At 45.0% G+C, this 16,650-nt stretch overlaps 1 protein-coding gene, 1 long non-coding RNA gene and 1 pseudogene across 2 annotated transcripts in view; 1 reads left to right on the plus strand and 2 right to left on the minus strand.

Annotated features, from left to right (window-relative positions):
• Positions 1-16,650, minus strand: part of LOC124550607 (alpha-actinin, sarcomeric) — a 470,999-nt gene that overhangs the window by 215,742 nt on the left and 238,607 nt on the right. The gene's annotated exons all lie outside the window — the stretch shown is intronic.
• The window catches only part of LOC124550609, a 124,114-nt gene that overhangs the window by 31,546 nt on the left and 75,918 nt on the right, over positions 1-16,650 (minus strand). The window lies entirely within an intron of this gene.
• On the plus strand, positions 15,152-15,269 carry LOC124551431 (annotated as a pseudogene).

Raw genomic sequence — 16,650 nt, forward strand, 5'->3', positions numbered from 1 at the left:
AAAAGAAATATAGAGGAGACGGAAAGGTATCAACGGAAAAGTTTAACACAGTGGCACTCAGAATACGTAACGGCCGGCCGCTGTAGCCGAGCGGTTCTAGGCGCTTCAGTTCGGAATTGCTCTGCTGCTACGGTCGCAGATTCGAATCCTGCCTCGGGCATGGATGTGTGTGATGTCCCTAGGTTAGTTAAGTTTAAGAGGTTCTAAATTCTAGGGGACTGATGACCTCAGATGTTAAGTCCCATAGTGCTTAGAGCCAGCATTTGCCTGAAGCGATTTAGGGAAATCACGGGAAAGCCAAATCAGGATGGCCAGACGCGGGTTTGAACCGTCGTTCTCCCGAATGTGAGTTCAGTGTGCTAACCACTGAGCCACCTGGCTCGGTGAAGTGGTAGGATGGAGCCAAACAAATAAAATGTCTAGTAAATAAGGGCTCTGAAATACCTTGAGAGCTACGGGCAATCGTTCAGTAGAAGAGATGTGTTTCAAATTAGCGACGGTGAGCAAGTGCTTATAGTTCTTAAACGAATGCAATTTTAGAGCCCCTGTCTACCAGATTTTTTTCTTATTTTGCTACATACTACCACCTCTGGAAGCTGCCTACCCTACAATCGTAGCAATAACAGTACCAGTACATATATTCTGTCATCTAAGATATCAGAACGAATTGGCTTATAACTTTCGTCTACGTCGTTTCAGGTGCAGGGTCAGTTACCTCGAATTGATGCATTTACCCTTCCGTGACATCCAAGAAAGTTTATATCACCATCAGGAAATCACCCTCTAAATCATGCATGAAAGGTGTCGCAGCCCACTAAGGTGCTTCGTGAGTAAGTGCCAAAAAACAGACAGCTTTTTATTTAGTAGCAATAACAGCAACAACATAAAGCAGACTTATTAGTTTCATTATAATTAGACCTTTGTCACAAGTCCATGAAAACGGATTTTTCTTCGTTTGATCTGTTTCAATTTGTAACCCCCCCCCCCCCCCCCCCCCCTTTAGCAGCAACAACTATTCATCACTGCTGCTGATAATAAATAAATGCGTAAAGATAGAAAAAGCGAGTGCAGTAAACGAACAGGGTAGTAATAAACCGAGGTGATACCGGCGGCATATGCAGTACGCTATGCTCACTGTATGGGCTTGTAGGAGTGGAGCGCAAACAGCAGCACCTGTTGCTCCAGCCTGTTGTTCTGGCGCGGCTGGGCTGTAAGCTGCCAGAGCCTGCAAACACAAGGCAAACTTCTCCCAGTCCCCGCGCGACCGCTACGGTCGCAGGTTCGAATCCTGCCTCGGGCATGGATGTGTGTGATGTCCTTAGGTTAGTTAGGTTTACGTAGTTCTAGGTCTAGGGGACTGATGACCTCAGATGGTAAGTCCCATAGTGCTTAGAGCTATTTGAATTATTTTTGAACACTGTTGCAAAACAATTCTCGCACATATGCCATTGATTGGCGTGCGGTGTGTGATGTCTCTCCGTCCTGTTGAAACTATGCTTCTTGAACGTTTGGAAAGTTGTCCTTTGATTTGAGAGGAGGGGACCAAACAGCAAGGTCATCGGTTCCAGCAGATTAGGGAAGAATGGGGAAGGAAGTCTGCGGTGCCTTTCCAAAGGAACCATCTCCGTATTTCCCTGAAGCGGTTTAAGAAAATCATGGAAAACCTGAATCAGGATGGCCGGACGTGGGTTTTAACCGTCGTCCTCCCGAATGCAAGTCCTGTGTCCCAACCAGGGAGGAAATGGGCAAAGAGAGAAAGAGAACAGAGATGATTATGATCATGATGATGATTAGATTGTGGGGCGCTCAACTGCGCGGTTATCAGCGCCCGTTCAAATTCCCAACCTTTTTTCAGTCCGATCTTGCCACGTCCATGAATGATGAGGACAACACAAACACCCAGTCATCTCGAGGCAGGTGAAAATCCCTGACCCGCCGGGAATCGTGCCCGGAAAGCGAGAACGCGACCGCGAGACCACGAGCTGTGGACAAGAAAAGAGAAGATATGGACAAAGAGAAGGGAGAGGACGAGATGGAAACAGTTGGGAAAAGGAGATTAGAACGTATAGTCAATTAAAACCCAGCTGTCTTCAACAAACTAGAGAAACAATTTTATCCTGAGAAGGTTAGGACTCTGAGAAGTGTATCACACGTCCGAAATACTTTAGGACAAATTAACGTATGCAAACAGGAATAAACAAACTTACGAACCAGTAAACAAATTTAAATATTATATCATACGGCGCGCATGGGTGAGCTTTTCAGGATAGCTGTTATTTAGGCCGGTATGTTAGAAAATGCAGAAGTCTCGCGCCGCTTCAGGCCGTAGTTCGTGGTCTAGTGGCTGGAGTCGACGGCTCTAGATGGCAGGTGCCCGGTTTCGAATCCCGAACGGGTCGGACATCATCTTTGCGCGGGGACCGGGTCTGTGTGCCATTTCGTTTCAACTTCACTGACGTACAAGTTCCCCAAGGGGCGTCAGACAAACAGTTGCACCAGGCGGCATAACAACTCCTCCCGGTCAATAATGCCGTACAAGCATTCATTAGTCCGATTCCCCAATTGGAAGAGGAGCGTTGGAATTCCAGATAGGTGCACCGAACTGGCTGCCAGGGAATGAGCCAATGCTGCGGTATATTCAGTGCAAAGTGTTGATGGAACTGCGTGCGTTACAGAGGGCGCAAGCACGGAATTCTGGGGGCAGAGTGCGGAAGTCGAGGCGTAGTGCGAGAAGACAGACGTCAAAGGTTTGTCCGGCGGAAGCTGGCTAAGTCGGCGGGTCTATTTGTGGACGGGGGACGTGACCGCCGCCTACGCTCTGCTGTCTCACCCTGTCTCGCTTCCCTGAACGCTCACGTGCTCTCCGGGAATGTCCCCCACCGAGGCAACAATGCTAGTGCCCACAAATCGATAGGCAGTTCAAATGGCTCTGAGCACTATGGGACTTAACATCTGAGGTAATCAGTCCCCTAGACTTAGAACTACTGAAACCTAATTAACGTACGGACATTACACACATCCATGCCCGAGACAGGATTCGAACCAGCGACCGTAGCAGCAGCGCGGTTCCAGACTGAAGCGCCTAAAACCGCTCGACCGCAAAGACCGGCGCTGTTGCAGTCAGCGACTGTTGTATTGACTTGTAAATTATAGATTGCAGAAATCAATTGTCTTATTTTAAATTTTACTGTGCAGCTCTAGATTTCGGCTAGAAGCTAGCCATTCTCAATGCACTATTATTTTCGCTCAACATATGTAAGTCCCTATTAATCGAGCTTCACCCATAGTTCATCTGCACAATAAAATTTAAAATAGGACGACTGGTTGCTGCAATCTATAATTTACAAGACCTATCATTCTGGTGGACATGTTGACACCGATCGTCTGCAGTAAATAGAACCACATTTCCTCCACTAAAACCAGTCTTGCCCTGAGGAAAGCCGTTGTAATACCGTCGAAACGTTACTTTTAAAGTTTATAATTACAGTATTTTACATGCGGTACAGCACCCAAAGAAATTTATTCATTTTCATTAACTTTTTTCTTTCAAATATTTCGCCTAGTGATATGTGGAACACGTAACAAACTAACTAACGCGAGGAAACAAAATATCTGTTATGACATGAAAACAAATCAAGCAATAAAATACAGACTAAGAGCCGGCGGGTGTGGCCTACAGGTTCTAGGCGCTACAGTCTGGAACCGAGCGACCGCTACGGTCGCAGGTTCGAATCCTGCTTCGGACATGGATGTGTGTGATGTCCTTAGGTTAGTTAGGTTTAAGTAGTTTTAAGTTCTAGGGCGTTTGCAGACACTTGCAGCTTTGCAGTCTTTCCGGGTGTGACCATCTTCGCCGCACTTGGAGCACGCCGACCCCCTGGTGCAATGCCTCACAATGTGGTCCAAGTCTTCACAGTTGTGGCAGCGAGGTACCACGAGGTAATCTCTAACATTTATGGAATGGAAGCCAACCTACAGGGTGTTACAAAAAGGTATGGCCAAACTTTTAGGAAACATTCCTCACACACAAATAAAGAGAAGATGTGTATCCGGAAACGCTTAATTTCCATGTTAGAGCTCATTTTAGTTTCTTCCACTTACGCTCAATGGAGCACGTTATCATGTTTTCATACGGGATATTCTACCTGTGCTGCTAGAACATGTGCCTTTACAAGTACGACACAACATGTGGTTCATGCACGATGGAGCTCCTGCACATTTCAGTCCGTACGCTTCTCAACAACAGATTCGGTGACCGATGGATTGGTAGAGGCGGACGAATTCCATGGCCTCCACGTTCTCCTGACCTCAACCCTCTTGACTTTCATTTATGGAGGCATTTGAAAGCTCTTGTCTACGCAACCCTGGTACCAAATGTAGAGACTCTTCGTGCTCTTATTGTGGACGGCTGTGATACAATGCGCCATTCTCCAGGGCTGCATCAGCGCATCAGGGAGTCCATGCGACGGAGGGTGGATGCACGTATCCTCGCTAACGGAGGGCATTTTGAACATTTCCTGTAACAAAGTGTTTGAAGTCACGCTGGTACGTTCTGTTGCTGTGTGGTTCCATTCAATGATGAATGTGATCTGAAGAGAAGTAATAAAATGAGCTCTAACATGGAAAGTAAGCGTTTCCGGACAGATGTCCACATTAACATATTTTCTTTCTATGTTTGTGAGGAATGTTTCCTGAAAGTTTGGCCGTACCTTTTTGTAACACCCTGTATAGTCTGCCCATACTTAGAAAGTAAGACCCACTAATCATATAAGGAAGTGGGTTATGTTGTATAATTATTATTATTGATGGTTAATAAAGAACCTTAAAAAAAAGTTCTAGGTGACTGATGACCTCAGATGTCAAGTCCCATAGTGCTCGAAGTCATTTGAACAGACTAAGACGACACCAAACCTATTACTACGTCGTGTATGAACGCGGCAAGAACTGGTTAACTTCCGATGTTTCAGCGCATTCACAGTCTTCGCCACAGTCGGCACTTTCAGACCTCTACGCTCACTTAATCATTAACGTCACTGACTCACTCGCGACATGCCTGGCGGCTGATTTACACGCAGGCACGTGACGCGCATATGAAACGAGTAGTCTCTTCAGATGAAAAAGTCGCTCACTCTGAGGCGGCAGCGCGAAAGCACTCGCGGTAGCTGTGAGCTGGGCCGGCAGTGCCATAAAAGTAGGAAGCCGCAGTCTTCCCGCTGATGCAACAGGCCGACGAGTAGGCCGCCGGTACCTGGAACAACGCGTTCCCGGAACAGAGCTCTCACTGAGGGGTCTACTAGGCCGCTCCTGCTCTGGCCTCAACACTGCCGCATTCGACTGCGGCGGAAACGTGGTTCACCTGGCCGCGTTGCAAACAGGATCATCATTTGCTTGGTTAAGGCAAACGAAAGTACTACCTATTATACGAGGGGCGTTTGAAAAGTCCGTACAAAAATAAAAACTAATTGCGTGTTTCGGGTAAACTTTTTTTCCCGACAGTCTCCTTTTAAACTTATACACTTCGTCCAACGCTGTTCTAATTTGTTGATGCCTTCCGAATAATAGGAATTGTCCAAGTCTGCACAATAGCTATTAGTTGCTGCAATCACCTCCTCATTTGAATTAAATCTTTGTCCCGCCGGTCATTTCTTCAGACTGGGGAACAAATACTGGTCCGAGGGACCAAAGTCTGGAGAATAGGGGGATGTGAAAAGAGTTGGTATCCTATTTCCATTAATTTTGCGACCACAAATGCTGAGGTGTGTGCTGGTGCATTGCCGTGATCGAAAAGGACTTTTTTGCTGTCCAATCGCCGGCGTTTTTCTTGCAGCCCCGTTTTCAAACGGTCCAATAACGATGAATAATATGCACCTGTAATAGTTTTACCCTTTATACAGATAATCGATGAGGATTATCCCTTGCGAATCCCAAAAGACAGTCGCCATAACCTTTCTGGCCGAAGGAATGGTCTTCGCCTTTTTTTGTGCAGATTCTCCCTTGGTAACCCATTGTTTAGATTGTTCTTTGGTCTCAGGAGTATAGTAATGTATCCATGTTTCATCCACAGCGAGGAAACGACGTTTAAAGTGGAATTGTGGAGTGCGTCGTTTTGGACACACAGAAGACAGTCACAGCTAAGTGATACACTCACCAATGTCTGCCTCAAGTCATCCAGACTTTGAAGAATCTGCGACCGAAGTCAAGAATGGAACCTCCACTACGAGAACGCTCTAGCTCACCGCGCCAAAACAGGTGCCGAGTATTTGCGGGGTACAGGACTGAAACTTCTTGAGCGCCCTCCATACAGTCCAGACCTCGCTCCTTGTGATTTTGCACTGTCCCCATATGTGAAAACGGAGCTGAGAGGAGTGCAGTTTTCAAGTGATGAGGTCCTCCTGAGGGCTTGGGGCAAAGAGTACGCCTTACTCCATACAGAAACCTGTGAGAACTGGTTTAGGGATTGGTTTCGAAGGATGGAGAGGTATATTCAAAGTGAGAGAAATTATTTCGAAAAAATTAAAAAATGAAGTTGTACGGCAAAACGTTCCTGGTACCCTTTGTAGTCCTAAAGGGTTTGAGGCTTGCAGGTGGCACAGTAGCGTGGGGGAGGTGCAGCCAAAGCTATCTTCGGACTGATGTACAGTACTGGCCATTAAAATTGCTACACCAAGGACAAATGCAGATGATAAACGGGTATTCATTGGTGAAATATATTATACTAGAACTGACATGTGATTACATTTTCACGCAATTTGTGTCCATACATCCTGAGAAATCAGTACCCAGAACAACCACCTCTGGCCGCAATAACGGCCTTGATACGCCTGAGCATTGAGTCAAACAGAGCTTGGATCGTGTGTACAGGTACAGCTGCCCATGCAGCTTCAACACGATACCACAGTTCATCGAGAGTAGTGACTGGCGTATTGTGACGAGCCAGTTGCTCGGCCACCATTGACCACACGTTTTCAATTGGTGAGAGATCTGGAGAATGTGCTGGCCAGTGCAGCAGTCGAACATTTTATGTATCCAGAAAAGCCCATACGGGACCTGCAACATGCGGTCGTGCATTATCCTGCTGAAATGTAGGGTTTCGCAGGGATCGAATGACGGGTAGAGCCACGGGTCGTAACACATCTGAAATGTAACAATGCGAACAAGAGGTGACCGAGACATGTAACTAATGGCACCCCATACCATCATCACGCCGGGTGATACGCCAGTATGGCGATGACTAATACACGCTTCCAATGTGTTCACCGCGATGTCGCCAAACACGGATGCGACCATGATGATGCTGTAAACAGAACCTGGATTAAGAAACTTCCTGGCAGATTAAAGCTACGTGCCGGACCGAGACTCGAACTCGGGACCTTTGCCTTTCGCGGGCAAGTGCTCTACCAACTGAGCTGCCCAAGCAAGACTCACGCCCCGTCCTCTTTCAGGAGTGCTAGTTCTGCAAGATTCGCAGGAGAGCTTCTGTGAAGTTTGGAAGGCAGGAGGTGCTGGCGTAATTGAAGCTGTGAGGACGTGGCGTGAGTCGTGCTTGGGTAGCTCAGTTGGTAGAGCACTTGCCCGCGAAAGGCAAAGGTCCCGAGTTCGAGTCTTGGTCCGGCACGTAGTTTTACTCTGCCAGAAGTTTCATATCAGCACACACTCCGCTGCACAGTGGAAATCTCATTCTAGAACCTGGATTCATCCGAAAAAATGACATTTGGCATTCGTGCACCCAAGTTCGTCGTCGAGTACACCATCGCAAGCGCTCCTGTCTGTGATGCAGCGTCAAGGGTAACCGCAGCCACGGTCTCCGAGCTGATAGTCCATGCTGCTGCAAACGTCGTCGAACTGTTCGTGCAGATGGCTGTTGTCTTGCAAACGTCCCCATCTGTTGACTCAGGGATCGAGACGTGGCTGCACGATCCGTTACAGCCTTGCGGATAAGATGCCTGTCATCTCGACTGCTAGTGATACGAGGCCGTTGGGATCCAGCACGGCGTTCCGTATTACCTTCCTGAACCCACCGACTCCATATTCTGCTAACAGTCATTGGATCTCGACCAACGCGAGCAGCAATGTCGCGATACGATAGACCGCAATCGCGATAGGCTGCAATACGACCTTTATCAAAGTCGGAAACGTGATGGTACACATTTCTCCTCCTTACACGAGGCATCACAACATCGTTTCGCCAGGCAACGCCGGTCAACTGCAGTTTGTGTATGAGAAATCGGTTGGAAACTTTCCTCATGTCAGCACGTTGTAGGTGTCGCCACCGGCGCCAACCTTGTGTGAATGCTCTGAAAAGCTAATCATTTGCATATCACAGCATCTTCTTCCTGTCGGTTAAATTTCGCGTCTGTAGCACGTCAGCTTCGTGGTGTAGCAATTTTAATGGCCAGTAGTGTACTTAAGCCTAACATTACTTTATCGTATCTACGTTTGTAACTGCAACACGGATTTTAATGGTGGTAAGGGGACAGCAGGCTATAGGCTGGCTGTTAGTGTGGCGGCGTTCCTTGAAGACCGTCCGCGTAGTGCGGCTGGTCCGCTTGGCGCCTCATTGCTTTCCCTTCCTTAGAACGGGCAGGCGGCACTCGACGACGCCCGCCCCGGGATCAGGAAGGGTACCGTGTTAACACAGAGCTTCACACACACAGGCACCGTGACGTTTGTCCCGGAAATCTTTCCACTGGTCACAGGTCCCACAACCATGCAACACAACTAGCACTACTTTTGAGTCTAAAGCTACCAGCACACGAAGCTAGAGAGCCTGTATAGGGAGAGAGTGGCCATAGGTGAAGTTGCCCGTGATTGGTTGATTAGCTTTGGCGCCATTTTTCTGCCAAACGTCTCTCGCGCTTCCTATGTTCGCCGTGCTTTTGAGTTGAATTGAAGTTCAGAGAACTTTTGGAAACGATTAAAAGGTATTTGAATTATTGAGAGACTTGTTACGCGTTGTGCATGCATGTTCGATTAAGTTGTATATTGTTTTTAGTACCTTATCAGCGTTTGCGTGCATACAAGTAGCATCACAAGCTTTTCTGAAGCCAGTTTATGACAGTTCCTGTAATTGTTGTGTCATGCTGATTCGACTTTATAGCGTCAAACCTTATTTCGTTCCGAATTAGAACACTAGGCATTATTTTGGTTTCAGTAATATTGCCTGACTGTTGACGCAGGCAAGTTGTCGGCACGTTTTCCGCAGTTTTCGTTGTTGCTGAAACATTATTCGTAGTAAATAATTGTAGGTACTCTTGAAGACAGTTTTTAATAGGCCTACTTACTGTGGGGTAGAAGGAATACGGTAGTTTTTTTGTTATGTTTGGTCGTTATTACAGTAGCCTACATTTAACATTACCTGATTTTTGTTATCTTTTTCGTTTGTTATCTACGAGAGGAAGAAAGTCGTAAGCAGTTGTTTACTTGTGACATGCAAAAAGTTCGAAGACGTGACAAGAAGTACTAACACGTCTCACACTTTTTGCGTGTCACAAGTAAACAGCTGCTTACGATTTTCATTCATCTGACGTAATACAGGTACGTTAAATTTTTAGCGTCATGCACTGCCGATACAAAACAAATGCTGTAAAGTACATTTTTTTTATTGACGTTACTTTCATTGAAATATGACTAGTAAACGAACTTTAAAGGAGATAAATGCAAGTAACGAATAATTTTTACAGCCACTGTATCAAAATTTCCTGTGCTGTACGTAGTGAGCATATTATAGCTGTAAAGAAAGGCATTTAACGAATGATTTCGCCATATTGTCTTGTGCTTTTGATTCGGTGAGTGCGTACTCCACTACTCGCCATTCAAGAGTCCCGCCCGCAGTTTGGCAGAAAAATGGCCGCCGTTTCGTCCGGTTGGCCACTCTCTCCCTATACAGGCTCTCTACACGAAGCTACTAACAAAGGAACTCCTGTGTGACGCGAGTTGACAAAGGGTCGCTTGGGAGTAGTGATTCCATGAAATACAGCAGATGCAGACACTAAGCCAGCGAGTAACCAGTCTGCAACCAGTTGCAGGTGATTTGCCGTGGCGGTCGCCAATGACTGAAGAGTTCTTCAGTTCCCAGAGATCAAGTGCTTTTTCGATGCTAAGTGAGCAACGGCCATAGGCCTTAATTTGAGTAAGAAATTTCTGAGAATGTACGTCTGGAGCACAGCATAGTACGGTAGTGAAACATGGGCTGTGGGGAAACCGGAACAGAAGGGAATCGAAACATTTGAGATGTGATGCCACAGACCAATGATGAAAATTAGGTGGACTGATAAGGTAAGGAATGAGGAGGTCCTGCGCAGAATCTGGGAGGAAAGGAATGTGTGGTAAACACTGACAAGAAGAATGGACAGGATGAGAGGACATCTGTTAAGACATCAGGGAATGACTTCCATGGTACTAGAGGGAGCTGTAGAAGAAGACAGAGATTGGAATACATCCAGCAAATAATTGAGGACGTAGCCATGTAAGTGCTACTCTGAGATGAACAGGTCGGCACAGGAGAGCAATTCGTGGCGGCCTGCATTAAATCAGTCAGAAGACTGATGATTCAAAAAAAGTGAACAAAATTTAACCAACAAATTTCTGTGACGCCATCTCAAATGCTCTTGCAATCTTTTTTTTTTCTCTCCTTTGCTTGACCTGCATTATAAATCATTTCACACTATCCCACCCTTTTTGGAGGAAGGTCTCTTTATGTGGCGTGATGATGGAAGATTAGATTTTAACGTCTATCGACAGCACAGTAGTTAGAGAAGGAGCAAACGCTCTGCTAACGAAAGGATGGGTAAGGAAATCGGATGTGCCCTTTTCGAAGGAACCATTCTGGAACTTGCCTTAGGCGATTTAGGAAATCACGGAAAACCTAAGTCTGGATGGCCGGATGGCGGTTTGCACCGTGGTCATTCCGAAAGCAAGTTTGATGTGCCAACCCCTGCGCCACCTTGCACGACGCGCGATAAGGGGAACAACGCTTGATACGCAAGAATATAATAAATATTCGGGTGTCATTCTACTCATGGTGGTGTATATATTTACTGCATGAAATAGTGGCGACCATGTTGTTGTTGTTGTTTCTGGAGAAACATATTTTCGGACCGGACCTGTATCACTAATGCCTATTTGAAATACGATTTTGGCACATGTGTATTCCAACACTGTAAATAATCCCGAAGAAAACTATTTAATGGAAAATTGGATTCAGAAAATATCGTTCTTGTGGAACACAACTGGCTCTTTATTCACACGAAGCACTGAATCCTACCGACAGGGAATCTCAAATTATTCCCCATTTTTAGAGTTCCAGAAGGCTTTTGGCACCGTTCCTCACAAGCAACTTCTAATTGACGGAGTACTGTCTCAGTTGTGCGACTGGAGACAATACAGCACTTTCAGTTTTTAAACCACCTGCAAACCTAGACAGTACGTTTGGCAGCAATTTGTGTGAACCGAAATGATCAATTACCTTTACATACACAGAATACATGTTGTCAATAGCATTTACCGCTCATGAATAGAACACGTCTGTTCCCTACGAAGACACATCTGCACACATCGTACACATTGCACTGTTGTGCAGTTATTTCCGGTGCAGTATAGACATAACTTTTGGTAACAAATCAAATCGTATGTAAATATTCTGTAACAAGTCACCGAAAACCAGGGGTCCCTTACATCAATATATTCCTAAGACCCGGCCGGAGTGGCCGAGCGGTTCTAGGAGCAACAGTCTGGAACAGAGCGACCGCTACGGCCGCAGGTTCGAATCCTGCGTCAGACATGGATGTGTGTGATGTTCTTAGGTTATTTAGGTTTAAGTAGTTCTAAATTCTAGGGGACTGATGAGCTCAGAAGTTAAGTCCCATAGTGCTCAGAGCCATTTGAACCATTTTTTTCCCTGAAGACTCTGAAATTTTTTCGATGTAAGTTTAGGTTCATTCTGTACTAAAAGAGTTGATATTTTTTAAAAGTATCGAGAATCCAAAAATCGATATTTAAAGATATAACATAACAGACCCTTGATATATCGAAACGTATCGATATTCAGACAGAAAAATTATCGGCGTACTGGCCTATAAAAATATCGGCTGCATATTGTAAATTTGTCACATACATCCGATGTCGACTTCCCTTTTTTTTCCATTTCTGCAAACGCTAGCGACGTAGCACTTGTAGTTTCAAAATTACATGGTAAAGTTATACGTAGAAGTTTCTGTTGGTAGCGCCGAGCGCCGATTACGTCAGCATTTCCCCTCACAGGTCTCCTACCTCCGCAAAGACCTAGTTTGTCGTTTAAAGTGTGTTCTTCATTTACAGGAACTGTTTTTGAAGAATGCCAATGTGAAGAAATAGGAAACTAGATGCGTTAAAACTTTTTTTAACGCAACTGGTGTGCTATTTCTTCACGACGGAAATCTTGTTATTCCATTTTTAACATCGCCTCTCCCCAGTGCTATCTGACTACTAACTTTGTGCCACCTGTATTTGCTTCACACAGCCAAAGAGAAAGAAAGGATGTGCCGAAAGCTCGAAAAGTAGTACGGCTCCTACAATTTCCAAAGAATAACTTCAAATATTTACCGAAATATGCGAAAAAATATAATGATATAAAAAATTTGGGCATTCGGTATTGCCATTTCAATATCGATACATACCGATATTTTTGGAGAAAAATGTCGATATATTATTATTTTATTAACAGCCCTATCCCGGACAGCGTATGAGCGACACATCTACTATGACAAGGTGAATCCAAACACGGGTCTATTTGGTTAGGTGCCAGACACAACAGCTTTTGCGTGCGATGCCAGTACTGGCTGAGACAATCCCCGGGGCGGTGCCACCAAAGGCGCCTCGCTTAGCTCCAAAGTAAACAAACTTTACAAGCCACTCGCCGGCCGACCTGCTCCAAGGCCAAACCAACACGCAGGCCTGCCAACGTGCGTCATAGCGCACGGGAGCCCACAGCCCGTTATCTCTACCGTTACGGCAATCACGAAACGGCTCATCTAAGAGTTACTAAATCCCCTGTCACGGCAACTTCCCAGTTGTATACCCACTCAGACTAACCTTCGGATCGATTACAGCTTTACATGTACCTTGCTACCGGCCTAACGGCATGGCAGTCGTCACCTACTTCTCCTTGGAAGCCCATTCCAGTTAACTGCTGCGCGGAAACTAGGCAAAAAAACACCTGCGCCAAATGTATTTGGTGCCCTTTTACTCTTTTTTTGTGTGAGCGCGATTTCACGCCTATCAGGAACACTGACGAATTCAACACGAAATCTTTGGTATCAAAGGGTGATAACGTGCAGCGAGTTTGATTTCCGGAGGTCTGTAGGAACACGCGAAGCAATACTGGCCCTACGACTGATTTTAGATGATAGCCTGCAGCAATGCAAACCTCCCTTTATAGCGTTCGCACATTTAAAGAACCTTTTCGACAGTATTGGGTGGAATACTCTCTTTGGTCCTCTGGAAGTAAGAAGAGTCCCTACGACTGATTTTAGATGATAGCCTGCAGCAATGCAAACCTCCCTTTATAGCGTTCGCACATTTAAAGAAACTTTTCGACAGTATTGGGTGGAATACTCTCTTTGGTCCTCTGGAAGTAAGAAGAGTAAAGTACGTGGAGCGAAACGCTTTCTGCGACTTTTACAGGAACAAGACTGCAGTTTTAAATGACAAAGAATGTGAAAGGGAAGCGGTGTTCGATAAGGGAATGAGACAGATTTATTCAACGTGTACTTCAGCAAACGGTAGAGGAATCCAAGGAGAAATCTGGAAAGTGAAGTTCCGGGAGACGAAATAAAATCTTTGAGGTTTGGGGATGACGTTGCAATTCTGTCAGACACAGGTAAGGACTTGGAAGAGCACTTGAACGGCATGCACAAAGTCTTGAAAGGAGAATACAAGATGAACATATAAAAAGGATATCTGAATGTAGTCGAATTAAATCAGATGATACTGACAGAATTTGATTAGGAAACGAGACACTGAAACTAGTAGATGAGTTTTGCTATTTGGGCAGCAAAATAACTGATGATGACCGAAATATACAACATATAAAATGTACACTGCCAATGGCGAGAAAAGCTTTTCTGAAGAAGAGAATTTTGTTAACATCGAATATAGATTTAAGTGTTAGGAAATATTTTTTGAAAGTTTTTGTATTGATTGTAGCAATGTATGGAAGTGGACCACGGACGATGAATACTTTAGACAAGAAGAGAGTAAAGGCTTTCGAAATGTGCTGTAAAAGAATGCTGGAGATTATATGGATAGATCATGTAACTAATGAAGTGGTACTGAACAGAATTGGGGAGAAATTTGTGGAACGACCTGAGTAGAAGAAGGGATGGGTTCGTAGAACACATTCAGAGGCATCAAGGGATCGTCAAATTAATACTGGAGGGAAGCGTGGGTGGTAAAAATCGCAGACGGAGAACAAGAGATGAATACAGTAAGCAGATTCAGATGGACGTAGCTTGCCGTAATTATTCTGAGATTAAGAGGCTCACACGAAATAGAATGGCATGGAGAACTGTATCAAACCAGTCTCTGGACTAAAGACGACAACAATAACGACAACAGTTTTCTGAAAATAGATTATAAGATCAACAACAACAAAAGTGAAGGGTAATGGAGTCTACTCGGATCAAATCATGCGATCCTGAGGGAACTACATTAAGAAATGAGACAGTAAAAATAGCAGAACAGTTTTGCTACTTAGACAGCAAAACAACTGACGATGGCCGAGGAATCTGAAAAAGAGCAATTTGTTAATATCTAATGTAAATTTAAATGTTAGCAAGTTTTCACTGTAGGTATTTGTCTGGACTGCAGCGTTGTATGGACGTTAAATGTGAACGATAAGCAGTTCAGATGGTATGACTAGACGAAACTACAATCGTCCGGCCAGAACATTGCGTTCTTGGAGATGGTTCGCTTGAACAACAGCATACGAAATATTTGTTCGATTTACTTAACTTGATACAACTACATCCACATGGATACTCTACAAATTTGTTATCCCAATCTCAAATAGCGCGCGGAAAAAAGAACTCCTGTACCTCCCTGTGCGAGCTCTGATTTTCCTTATTTTACTATGATGAACGTCTCTCCCTCAGTACGTCGGCGTCAACAAAATATCGCCAACGGGCTTGCCGCAGTGGCAGCACCGGTTCCCGTCAGATCACCGAAGTTAAGAGCTGCCGGGCTGGGCTAGCACTTGGTTGGGTGACCATCCGGTCTGCCGAGTGCTGTTGGCAAGAAGGGTGCACCCAACCCTTGTGAGGTGCTACTTGACTGAGAAGTAGCGGCTCTGGTCTCGTAAACTGAGATACGGTCGGGAGAGCAGTGTGCTGACCACATGCCCCTCCATATCCGCATCCAGTGACGCCTGTGGGATGAGGTTGACACGGCGGCCGGTCGGAACCATTCGGCCTTCATCGCCTGTTCAGATGGAGTTCAGGTAGTCAACAAAATATTCTCACATTCGGAGACGAAAGTTGGTGATGGAAATTTCGTGAGACGATTCCACCACAACGAAAAATGCCATTGTTTTAATTATGTCCACTCCAAATTACGTACCACTTCCGTGACACACACCCCCTATTTCTCGATAATACAAAAGGCGCTGCTCATCTTTGAACTTTCTCGATGTACTTCGTCAATCCTATCTGGTAAGGTTCCCACACCGCGCAGCAGTCTCCAAGAGAGTACGTACAAGTGTTGAGTAGGCAGTCTCTTTAGTAGATCTGTTGCATCTTCTAAGTATTCTGCTAATAAATCTTAGTCTTTGTTTCGCCTTCCCAACAACATTTTCTGTGTTTCTTTCCAATTTAAATTGTCCCTAATTGTAATTACTAAGTATTTAGTTGAATTTACGGCATTTAGATTTGACTGATTAATCGCATAACCGAAATTTAACGGATTCCTTTTAGCACTCATGGGAATGACCTCGCACTTTCCATCAGTTAGAGTCAACTGTTAATTTTCGCACGATACAGATATCTTTTATAACTGGTTTTGCAATTTGGTTTCATCTTCTGATGACTTTATTAGAGGATAAGCAACAGCATCATTCTTAACCAACTTAAGGCAGCTGCTTATAATATCTCCCAAATAATTTAGGTAAATCAGGAACAGCAGAAGACCTCTAACACTGTCTTGGGGAAAGACAAATATTAGTTCTGGTTAACAAGGTGGCTTTCAGTCAATTGCTACGAACTGTGACCTTTCCGATAGGAAATCACGAATCCAGTCACAAAACTGAGATCATTTGCAAAGTGAGTGCTTGACAATTTACGACTGTTGGCTGTTATGCACTTACTAACAGATTCTTCTCTTGGAGTAAACTGTTCAACATTTACAAATGTAAATGTCCATGAACGCTCGAACAACACTTTAGTCCTACTCGATGATGTTCACTGCTTTGGATTAGGTCACGAAAGAGGCAGAGCGCTTCCATGCTCGGCCCTATATTGACCTCCGCGTGAGTGCACTGCTATGCTGAAAGAGAGGTCTTGTTTTCTTCATTCTCCCACTCGTCGTTACGGATTGCAGTGAGGCATCGCTAATGTCTTTGGTACCGAAGAGCGTTGCCGACTTCGGTGCGGCACTGCGATCTCTGGACGATACCACACAGAA

Source organism: Schistocerca americana, chromosome 9 (genome assembly GCF_021461395.2).
Source record: "Schistocerca americana isolate TAMUIC-IGC-003095 chromosome 9, iqSchAmer2.1, whole genome shotgun sequence".
NCBI classification, from domain to species: domain Eukaryota; kingdom Metazoa; phylum Arthropoda; class Insecta; order Orthoptera; family Acrididae; genus Schistocerca; species Schistocerca americana.